Raw genomic sequence first — 12,383 nt, 5'->3', positions numbered from 1 at the left:
CTTTTGTGAAGAAAGTTTTCCCATACAGGATCTTTAAGTGATGGTAAAATTACGATTTTTATGATTTTCATGATTTTTAATCAAATCAGGTTTTAAGTAACAATCAAAATCCTCATGTATAAGAAAAATTCAATCGATTCTTGTCCCATGTGGTCTGCTCTGATACCACTTGTTAGAACTCCCTATGGGTTTGAGTTTGAAACCCTATTGAGGAAACCACACAGGAAAAACAAGAACACGAATCTAATAAAATTATGGAGGATCGATTTGTACCTTTCACCTAGTATGCTGAAGATGATTGATGTTGGTCACTCCCATTTTCGCTCTCTTGGCTTGGCTATGGATCTTCTACAGCCCCTTAAACCTCCTTGGTTCTCTCACTTTAGTGGTAAAGTGGGGAAGAGTGAATAATGGTTGTAGGGACCCTAAACCTAGTATTTATAATACTGTCCTGCACTCAAAACCCTAAACCACAATGGGTTGAGCCAGCATATACCTAAGCTTGAGAGTGGACCGAACCGGTTCATGCAATTTGACTCTCACCATTTAATCAACCCGAATAATTAATTTAGCCCATAAATCCAACACCTGTAACTTGATTTCATATAAATTATTTCCTCTCCTTTATCAAATATGGTATTCTGAATTTCATGCATCTTTGTTTACTTTATGCAAGTTATTGGGATCAATTGTCTCATGCTCTTATCCGTTCTGAACCCTATTTATGGTCCAGTTGGAGGTGCTTGCCATCTCTATTTTCTTATCTTTCCTTGATTATTTATTTTGTTCTTGTTTTTTCAGTCGAAAATTATTGTTATTGTTGTTAGATAGACAAGGTTAGTTGCATTCACAAATAACTTACTGTAATATCAACAATCGACCATGAAAGCCGATGTTTTACAATGCATATATGTGATTGACTCGTCTTTATTTTACTGGTGAAAGAAGTATAGCAATAGAATTGTTCTTATTTCGAATCATTATGATGACATTTTATTGACTTTAATATCTTAACATGATACAAAATAGATTCATATAATTTAAAAATGGGCTGAAGATTCCTTCACGGTCATGTAAATGGGCCCCTTTTACATGGGTCCCAGATCTTCCATGTGGCAGATGGGATGGGATCCAAACTTTGTGCACAAGTATATCCGTACGCCCCCGGTTCACATGTCAAAGTTTGTCAGGTTTGTTGAAGATACACACTCACCTCCGGAGTTTTTCTCCAAGACTGGTTTTGATGATAACAAAATGAGTTATTTAACCACCACCTATTAAGTGTTCTGTATGGAGGAAATCAAGTAACACGTAATGTAGAACTATGATTGACAAGTCAACCTAATCCCAATGTTGCAGGATTCTATCAAAGAACAACCCAAACTCAGTAATATAACAAATCAGATAAAAGAGAAAATGGAGATCAGGATTTCGATTTCAGAAGTTGGAGTTTAAGAGGTTAGGTTACAACCCAGATGAGGAGACTAAATTATATAATGAAACTTAGTCATATGAAGTCATAGGTCATCAATAAAAATCCATAGAAACAAAAGAAAACAGAATAGCTCTATAGATTCTGGTTTCAGGTCTGTAAACTGGGTAGAAGTCACTGTAGGACGAGAATAGGGTGATTTTGAATATCTCACAAATTACAGGTCAGAATGACCATGGATGGAGGTTAGATCCAATTTTCAGCCAAAAGTGGCTAGAAGTGTCTTAGGCAGCAAGGAACCAATAAGGAAAGTAAGTGGAATTCTGGCTGAACAGAGAATCTGTGTACCTGGTGTGATTGAGGTGAAGTAATGGATCCTTGAACAGCATGGAGAAGAAGATAATAAAATAGAAGAAGACCTCTCGGGCTTTCCACCGTAGAGAGTTAGCTGGATCAAACACCAGTTCCATCAGCCTTGATCAAACACAAGACAAATCCCAACAAGGAGAAGCAACAGCAACAACCATGGTTTAATTCTTCAAATCGTTGGCTTTTATGGAACCTTAATTGTATTTATAGTGATAATGGGGAAGGGAATTACATCCTAACAACAAGTTCCATAAAAGGAAACCAAATATTCTCCGAGTACAATAGTTTCTAGGAAAGGAAACTAATGACTTGACTCAACTAATAACTTGACTGCTAAGAAAACAAATATAACTTAAATTGAACCTGTAATAGAAGAGAGAGAGAGAGAGAATCCTATGATTTGTGCAAGGGAGTGCCCTCCTCTAATTCATTATATAGTATTTTAATCAGCCTATATACAAGTAGGATGTAATAGAGATGATAGTTGCACTGGAGGTGGACCAAGTGGATTCAGGGTCAGCTTTCCACTGTCAATACTAGACTCCCCAAGAAGAGATGGCGAGGAATAATAGCCAACAGATTCATGAAACACAACATCCATAGTGATTATGGTATGCCTAGGTGGAGGATGGTAACACTTGTATCCTTTTTTAGTAGGAGAATAACCCAAAAAGATACACTTGATGCTGCTATGAGGTTTCAATTTTCTTGGTGAGTGGTGATCCCTAGCATAGCAAGCAAACCCAAAAGTCTTCGGAGGAAACTAGAAAGGAGTTATCCCCAGGAAGAACAGCAATAGGAGTACGAGAATCAAGAACCTTAGCAGGCATGTGATTGATCAAGTAGGCAGCAATTAGGACATCATCACAGCAATATTGAGAGGGAACCTGTCTGGCAAACATCATTGCGCAGGAATTGTCCAGTAAGTGTCTGTTCTTGCGTTTAGCCACTCCATTTTGAGCGGGAGTGCCAACGCAGCTAGTGTGATGATCCCATGTTTAACAAGGTACCTTTGAAACTAACCCTCCATTTGTTCAGTACCATTATAACTACGAAGAATTTTCAAATTAGTATTGAACTGTGTCTGAATCATCTTGTGGAAACGCTGAAAACATTTGAACACCTCACTTTTGTACTACTTCATATATACCCATGTTGTGCGAGAGTGATAATCAATAAAAGACACAAGCCAACATTTACCAGAGATAGACGTCTGACGAGATAGACCCAACACATCAGAGTGAACTAAATGGAAAAGTGTAGAACTTCTTTTATTTAATGGAAAATAACTAGAACGGGTTTCTTTAACCAGAATATAGGCTTCACAAAAAAAGTTATCCCTATTACATTGTTTAATTAATTGCGTAAATAAAAGAGATGTTCTAAGGGGAGGATGTCCTAAATGACAATGCCACTGTTACAGATCAGAGGAAACAGAGTGTAGTTGATGAGTAGTAAAAACCGCAACTGTAGGAAGACAACCATCATCAAGCAAATAGAGACCACGTTGCACCTTACCACATCCAATCGTCTTCCTTGTTTCCAGATCCTAAAAACTGCAGTTAGAAGGAAAAAAGGGTTACTTGATAGTTCAAGTCCCTAGTAAGGTTGCTAATAGATAGTAGATTAATAGTAAAATTAAGAATATGTAAAACTGAATTTAAAGTGAGAGAAGTAGAACACTGAACATAACCCTTCGAGAGACAGAAGATAGGGTGCCATCTGCAACCTTCACTTTTTCTCAGCTTGAGATGGGTGAATATTGGTGGAAAAGGTTGGAAGAACCAATCATATGATTAGTAGCACCAGAGTCAATGATCTAAGGACTGGAGATTACCGATGCACAGTGACCACCAAACAAGAAACCTGAATGAGTAAAGTTAGAACCTGAAGGGATTGGAGAATTGGCAGGTGCTAATGAATTTGAAGCCTGGAGCATACGCCTGAAAGCCTATAGTTCCTCCTAGGATAGACCAGTATCAGTTGCAGAAGGTTTGCCAACAGTTTCAGCCTTATGGGCCTTGTTCTTAGATTTACCACGAGCACACTTAGCTTCAAAATCAGCTAGTTTCCCATGAAATTTCCAACATGTGGCTTTGATATGGTATGGTTTTGATGTAGCAACGCTCTGGTGGATCGACCCATACCTGCTCCAGAACCCGGACTAAGACTCAGATCGAATTTGGGTTCTTGTTCAAGATTAATAGAATATTCTAGGATTTTATTTTATTTGAGAATATTTGTTATCTTTTATTTTAGGTTATTTTGGGGTAGCTATTAGGTAAGTAGAAAATTTTCAATTTTAGTTTTATTGTGTTTCTATTTTATTAGACTTTAATTTAGGAAGCAATTAAGATTTTCTATTTCAGTTTTAAGAGTTTTATTTTGATTAATATAAGTAAGGCATGTAACCCAAGGAATTAATTAGTTGATTAATAAAGATGATATGATTTGGGAAACCCCCCTGTGTGGCTGTCTTCTTCCCCCCTTCTTTTCTTCTTCCTTGCGACCCCTCTATCTCCCCCCTTTCTTCCTTCTTCTGTGAGATCACCCCCACCCCCCCCCTCTCTACTTCCTCTTCTTCTCCTTCTTCTTCACTTTTCTGCTGTATTTTCTCTTTCTCTGGGATTATTCTATTTCTGGCGACAGTTACTGTGTTACACAAGTTCACTGATCTCCCTTATGTGAGACTTGATAAGGCTGAAGATCTGTTCGAAGGTTCTACCCCCTTGGGTGATTGAAACCCTAGGAGCTTGACCCTTTTTTAAGCTCCTATAGTGAGATTTGAAGTCATAACCAGATCTAGTATGTGAACCACCGCCAGATCTGTTTCAACAGTCCTAGGTCTTGCAATCAATGGTCGTCGGATCTTATGGTTGCCTGCAATCAAGAGACCTGGAGATTACAAAGCTTTGCCCAAGATTTCAGATCAGAAGAAGCTCTGCTTGCTGAGATTTTTCCCCTAGAACCAGCCTCTGAGTTCTATCCAAAGGTTGAAGACAACCTCACAATCGTGAGGGACCCAATCCCTTTGTTATTCTTCTTTCCAACTTTACCCTTCTCTTCCCCTATCTAAGTACCCTTCCTAGTTTACCCTTGAACCATAATCTAAATTCCCCATTGTGTCCTCCCTCCTTAACCGACCCATTCAAAATTAGAGATTTCTGGTTATTTACAAGAGTGCCATTCCCCCATACGAACTTCAATCAATTTACAGGATTGCCACTCTATTGTAAATAGCAATATATTTACTTTTTTTCCTCTGACCTTAGACCTTAGACCTAAATTGCTTAAATACTTGAGTGGGCCCACAACCATCCTTCTTGGAAGTCTTGGGGCCCATTGGCCCCGCATTAGGTTTGTTGTAGTGTTTGCATTTCACCACTTCCTTGATAGTGTCACTAGTACAAGAAGCTCCCTCAGAAATAGTAGAACCAGTCTATATGGTTGATTTCTCAGTAGGGTAAGTGTGAAGCATAGAGTTACAACCACACTCCTTAGTATGAACTAGGGCAAAAGACTGCTCCAGAGTAGGGAAGGGAGATCTGTTCAATACGTGGACACTAATCTGATCATACTCAACATTCAAACAAGCCAAGAAATCATCAACCCTAATTTTGTCCACATGTTTTGTATAGGGAGCAATATCTTCAACATTGGATGGATGATAGTTTGCAAAGTGATCAAGCTCATATCATAGAGTTCGAAGTTCAGAATAATACTTGGACACAGAGAGATCGTGTTGAGTAGTAGTATGCACTTTCTTGCTAAGATCAAATACCTGAGCATCATTCCCTATTTGTCCATAGGTTTCTTTGGCAACGACCCAGATATGAGGATCAGTTTCTAACAACAAGAATCCTCTGAAGATAATTGATGTATAAATCTTATAAAAAGCCATTACTAGAGAGTTATTGGTGATCCATTTGTCTTGAGGAGTACCCTCCTCAGTGGGTTTCTTTGATTTGCATGTGATATGACCAGTGAGACCTCTGCCAATAATTATAAGATTAGTTGTTTTGGACCAGATGAGGCAATTAGTTCCCTCCAATTTCATAGAGTAAGTACCATAGGGAATATATTCATTTCGACTTTGCCCATCAGAGTCTGAGGTTGCAGTTGATATATTAGTTACTCCAGATATGATTACTGGGCGAAGTCGACAATAAGTGGGAGAAATACCAAATCTTAAAAAACAGCCGACAAATAAGACCAATACTTGGATTGAACTGCCCATTAAGGGTGGTGAAGAACTCCAAGTTATATCTGATTCTGATGAAGAATTGAAGAGATGGAAAATTAGAGTTTTGGGAGAAAACCCTAAATTTTCAAGAAGATGAGGATTACATAGTTAACTGATGAGCACATTTATGTGTGAAATCTAGTGCAGTAAAACATGCATTTTACATATTTAGAATAGAGCTACCTTGGGTTTCTCTCTTTTTGCAGGTTTTATAATTTCAAGGCCTTAAGGACTATTAGGCGCTATATTTCCAATTTTACATATAAAGAGGTCCTATTTCTTTTCATGGCTGCGAAGAGGACGAAATTTTGAGCATGATGGACGTGTTCAATTACAAATATACATTCGTTTGGTCAACCATACAAGTGATTATTCTTTTCAGGGCAAAAAAAGAATTATGGATCAGAACTGAACCGAGATGCAGAACTAGCCAATCTGCAGTTGTCTCAAGGGTATAAGGAATATTCTAAATACCAACAAGGATCGATGGACCACATCCTTAAGTGATTAAAGATTCGTTTTTGGTAACAACAACAACCTAGCGTAGTTGGTGAATTGTGGTGTGCAAAATCCCTTGCTTATTAGGAGGTCTCAAGTTCAAACCTCTTAGCTGCCATTTTGTTGAGGTTTTTTTAGAAGATTTTTTCTCTCCTACTCATCACTTAAAGGAGGTCGGCCAAGATGGTTGTACGCAAGTTTGAAGAAGAGAGAGAAAATAAAGAGAAAAAATAGGAAAGAAGAAAAAAACAATTAAAAGACAAGGGCATGGATGGAATTTTTCCATTAAAATAGAATATTGTCCAAAGGGGGTTTCTTGTGCAAGAAGAGAGAAAAATAGAAAAAGGGAGAAAAAATAGGAAAAAAAAGGCAAGAAAAATCGTGGGAGATCTCTCTCCACACGTTTTCTGTCGTCTCTCTCTACTTCAACAACAAGATAAAAAAAAAAAAAATTAAGCTAAAATCGTTAGCTTCCCTCCCCCATTCTCTGTATAATAGAATTAACACAAGGGGAGAAGGCAATTCATTCTTCTTCTAGGGTTTTTTCTTAGTTGCTCTATCTCTTTCTCTAGTTTTCTCTTTCACTAGCTCTAGTTCTTGGTTTATGCTTTAAACACTTTTGTAAGTTCTTTTTATTCAATTAATGCAAGCACTCTTGTTTTTTATTCAATCTTTTATTTTTATTGTTTAAACAATTGAAGTTGTAATTTTCAAGTTTTAGTTCTAGGCTTAGTTCTAGGTGACAAGAATAAGCTATGAAGCATGCCTTTCAAGTTCAATTTTTTTTTCTACAGATTTGTTTTCTCTAGTACTAGAAATTTCAGATTTGGTTTATTCCAAATCTGGTTTTTAGTGCTGGTAGTATCTCAAATCGATAAAGTTTTCAGTTCAAGTAAGTAGACTCCTTCAGTAGTCTTCTCTCCCCTCTCATTCTTTCTTCTGACTACTCTTTCTTTCTTAATTTAGGATTTTAATTTCAGTCGTTACATTATTGCTATCCCTTTCCCTCAAGGTTCATGGCTAGTGTATGTGTTGGCTTTGCTCCTCCTAGCCATAGAACCATTATTTTATTGTTTTTATTTTAATTGTCTCATTTTTCCTAAAGCCAAGTAGAGTAACCCTTGTAAGAGTGACTTTCTGGTCAAGTAGGGAAGCTCATATTATGATGCATCTCTCAGGCTAAGTTGGGAAATCTATTTGTGAGTCTCTCTCTAGCTTTATCCCCTTTCTTTTACTTTATTTTTATTTCTCCTTCATTGCTTTTTAATTACATGGGGTGTTTTTTTTTAGTTATTTATTTATTTAATTTTAATTGTGTGGCTTGCGTATTTAAATTCTTAGATGACGAATAGTTAGGACGTTATTTTAGATACATATGTTTAGGACAGTAATTAGAATTAGATCACAATCATTAATCAGTTCACTTTCACATTATTAAAAGAAGTAAAAAAATAAAATTGCTGCACTCCCTGTGTTCGACCCGTAGCTACACTGATCCGTACGCTTGCGGTTACATTTTAAAATCTCAAACATTAACCCTAGCAGATGGGTCCACAGGGCTGGTCAATCTTCTCCGTAGGGGTAAGGAAGGTCTCTTACAATATCACCTAATTATGAGGGAGGGAACTTAAAAATCGACGGGATCAGGGTTTTAGAGGAAACCCTAAAATAGCATATAGGTATGGTCTTCAATCCTGTAAGCAATGATGAATACCTTCTTCAAGGTGCAATGCTTGATCTTCAAGAGGAGATTTGATCTTAACAGAAGAAAGAATCAAACACTAAGAAGGTTGAATAAGGGATCGCTGGGCAGGGAAATAGTACTCCAATTGCTCACACACTTTTAAGGTTTAAAACATTTGGGTAATGTGTAGGACAACAACTAGATTTCATATCAATCACCTCATTGGTGCTATCCCACGGGGAGTTAAGTAGGCAAGGAAGAGAAGAAGGTGGAGGTTGAGAAGGGGTGGAAGCTTGCGATTTGCAAAGAAGAGAGAAGGAAAGCTGAAAAACTTAAATCATAAAAGTAGCACTGATACCATGTTAACAGACAAGTTAGGGTGGAAAGCTTGAGTGATCTAACTGAACACACAAGCCTTTTATTTATAATAAGAAAAGTAGAGTCATAACAACAGTAAAAGTCAATACCCAATTACAAGTATAGCCCCCATCCAGCCATCCCACTCTAAATAGGGTCGGTGGATGTGGAAAACCCCATTGCGCCCTTGTGGCACACTTAACCCATATTCTAATGCTTTATATGTAAAAAACATCATCCTTTATAACAATTTCAATCGAATACACTATCTTATTATACAATGTTTTGCATTTTAGTGTTTATCAATGATACATATTATATATTGTTTATTTATATTTATTTTTTTCTCATCTTTAATGCAGGAGTAAATTACAAGTAAACTACCCCAAAAGTTTATAACCCCAAACATGACAAATTTGATACAACAACTAACTTGATAATAACTAGAAATAGGACCAGGAAACAAGGAAATAAGACCATTAAAGAAACCCCCAATGATACAATAGCAATACAAGAGCAAAACCAGCCTAAAATCCAACCCGATTGGAGGGAGAATGACCTGTGATAGGGCTGGAGAGAGGTGCGGTCGGGTCTGTGGGGCTCCAATTGAGCTGCAAACTAGGTCGATTGTAGGGCCTAGGGTGGGTACAAAAATCCCCAAAGTTGATAGTCTTCCGACGGTTGGTCGTGGAGTTATGCGCTTTCTTGATTTTTAGACCTAGGAGAGAGAATTTGAGAGAATTCTTCAAGAACTATAGTAGGGCTGCTTAGGTAGTAACAAGAAGAGGATCGAGTGATCCTTGGGTGGTTGTGAACACCCTTTGAAAAGGCCAAGCAGATCGGAGATCAATTAGGAAGGAAGAGGAGATCAATCTCTCTCCTAATTCTTCCATGGGTGCTGGTTGGTTCTGGCTTTTGAAGTTCTGAACAAATCTGATTAAGTGATCCTTGGGTGGTTGTGAACACCCTCTGAAAAGGCCAGGCAGATCAAAGATCAATTGGGGAAGGAAGAGGTGATTGATCTCTCTCCTAATTCCTCCATGGGTGCTGGTCGGTTCTGGCTTTTGAAGTTTTGAACAGATATGATTTTCTTAGGATTCTTCATTATCTGTAAGTAGTAACAGCAAGCACTAAACAGAGAATAGATGAGAAAAGAAACAAGACAAGTGTGGGTGGGATTGGCTATCTCGACCCGAGCATCTCACCTACAGCTATCCCAGTTGTTTAAGCAATTAACTGCAATCATTCATTATTCAAATCTGCAATTATGAGTTCATAGGCTCCTCTATTTAAAGAGGGCAAAATACCAATCCTATCATAACTAGGAGCTAGTTTCCAAATAGGACTAGACACTCGTAGTAGGACTTGGACTCATAATAGGATAAGGACTGTAACTCCAACATGGAGTAGGTAACTAATTAGTCATTCACTAATAGGAAATCTGAACTGAATAAAAAAACTTAAATAACAAAGGAAATAGACTCAAAACAAGAGTCTAACTAAACTAATGAATTAAATCCCGTTTCCTACTTTCAATCCATAGTTTAGGCCCTTTAAAGTGGCCCATTACAAAGATCCATGGGATCAAAGGCCCAACACATACATAACCCAACCCAAGGCTTATTCGCAATAAAATAAGCCCATTAATTGACTTATCTACATCACTCTTAAAGTGTATTTTCATGCTGTCTTGATCATTTTCGTGCATATCTTCAGAAATCTTATGAATCTCCAATACGATTCATCTCGCAAAATCACTTGACCAATATGATACTTGATACCAATACTTTAAACCTTGAACACAAAAACTACTCAGTAAAAACTACCAAATGCGGTCGGCTATATGGATCCTAGCCCCCCAGTCAGCTCTATTTGAGGTTATACTTGGGACAATACCTAAACTATGCATGCCTATTCTCACTAATTATCCTATGGTCATTTTAGGCTAGCCCTTAGCTCTTTCAGTTCCTCTAATCTGAGTCAGATCACTCCTCCATAATAGTGTATCCCAAGGCCTTCATTAAACATCGTCATGCCAACCTCAAACGATTTTCGACGATTTTCGACGAGCTTGCCATGAATCAGAGCAACTCCCAAATCAACTCTAATATGACAATTCTTTACTTTATCCTTCATAGTTTTGCTACACATCTATCTCAACATCCTTAAATCTACTACACATAGCTTATCTATAAGATTCTTCATAAATTGCCTAACATTCTGCCCTATATACATAATCATCTATATTACCTTCTTTATTTATGGTTGACCCCAGGTATATAAAATAATCACTCTGTGGTATCTCTCTCAAATTTCACCATATAATTATCCATGTTAGTATAACTAAAGTCCCACCTCATATACTCCCATCTTTGTTCTACTTATCTTACTACCTCTTAATTCTAAGGTATAATTGTCAAGCCATCATGTATGCGACGACTAGGTGTCCAGGAGGCCTAGTTTGGGTCTGGGTGATTGTCGCCTTACTACAAGGCACAACACTTATTTATGTTAAATATCATTTAACATTTACTTAAGATATTATTCATAAATAAGCAAATACCCCCTATTTGAATCCAATAAAAATAATTTAAAATTAAATTCTAGAAGCGCAAAAAGTCAACCCTCCAGTCCAAGAACAAAAATTGGATTTTTGGTTATAGGGGAAATTTTCAACTTTTTATTATTGGGGTTTTTCTCAGTTCTAAAAATTTCACAAATCATATCATGGTAAAACATTGCTAAAAACTAAAATCTGGTAAAATAATCTTTTTTTTATGTCCATAAAATTGTTTTCATTCAAGGCATTCACACACTTTAAAATAAGTTTAACCGGAAGATAAAATTACAACTCAGATTTAAGTAATCTTAGACTTGTTGGAAAACTGGTTTTGTATTATACCTAATACAAAAAGTCTCATGCAAAAATAAAATTATTTAACTAGTCAAACTTATTAGAGAACAAGAACATTTCTCTAAATGTTGATTTTTGATGACTTAATGCGATTTAGTCTTGATTTTTGATGACTTGATGTGGCTTAATGATGATTTGATGTGGCTTAATGTTGATTTTTTTATGATATAGCTATATGTAGCAGACTTGATAATGTTAGAACTATGTTCCAAGGTTGATTTTGGTTATTCCAACATAGCATTAATCATTGCTCTTGTCTCATCCACTAAAACGATATCATTGGCAATGAGCATACATTATGAGACCTCGTTTTGAATGTTCTTGGTTAAAATTGGGAATTCACTACCTTGACCTCCCACAGTTCTGACACTAGTCACCATGACTTCATACATATTTTTTATTATATCCATGTATTTATTTGACATTCTTCTATTCTCTAGTGCATAACTATCTAGGAACTATCATAGGCTTTTTCTAGGTCAATAAAGACCATATGGAGATCCTTCTTGCAAGCTCTATATCTTTCCTTGAGCCTCCTGAATAAGTAAATAGTTTATGTTGTTGATCCGCCTGGCATAAAATCAAATTTGGTTCTCTAAGAGGCTAAGATAGTAGTTTTTCTTCTCAAGTGGGCGTCAATAACCTTTTACCACAATATCATATTATGACTTGTTAGATTTATGCCTTTAGGTTATTGCAGCTCTGAAAGTCACCTTTATTTTTATATATCGGAACTATAGTGTTTCTCCAGTGATGTGGTATTTTCCTTGTGCTCATAATCTTATTAAAAAGATTGGTTAACCAAGATACTCTACATAATCCTAAGCTCTTCCACACTTCCATTGGGACCTCATTATGTCTTAGTATTTTTCCTACTTTCATCTTT

Source organism: Macadamia integrifolia, chromosome 7 (genome assembly GCF_013358625.1).
Source record: "Macadamia integrifolia cultivar HAES 741 chromosome 7, SCU_Mint_v3, whole genome shotgun sequence".
In the NCBI taxonomy this organism is placed as follows: Eukaryota; Viridiplantae; Streptophyta; class Magnoliopsida; order Proteales; family Proteaceae; genus Macadamia; species Macadamia integrifolia.
The sequence above is the reverse complement of the archived record's forward strand: the minus strand, read 5'-3'. Positions refer to the sequence as shown.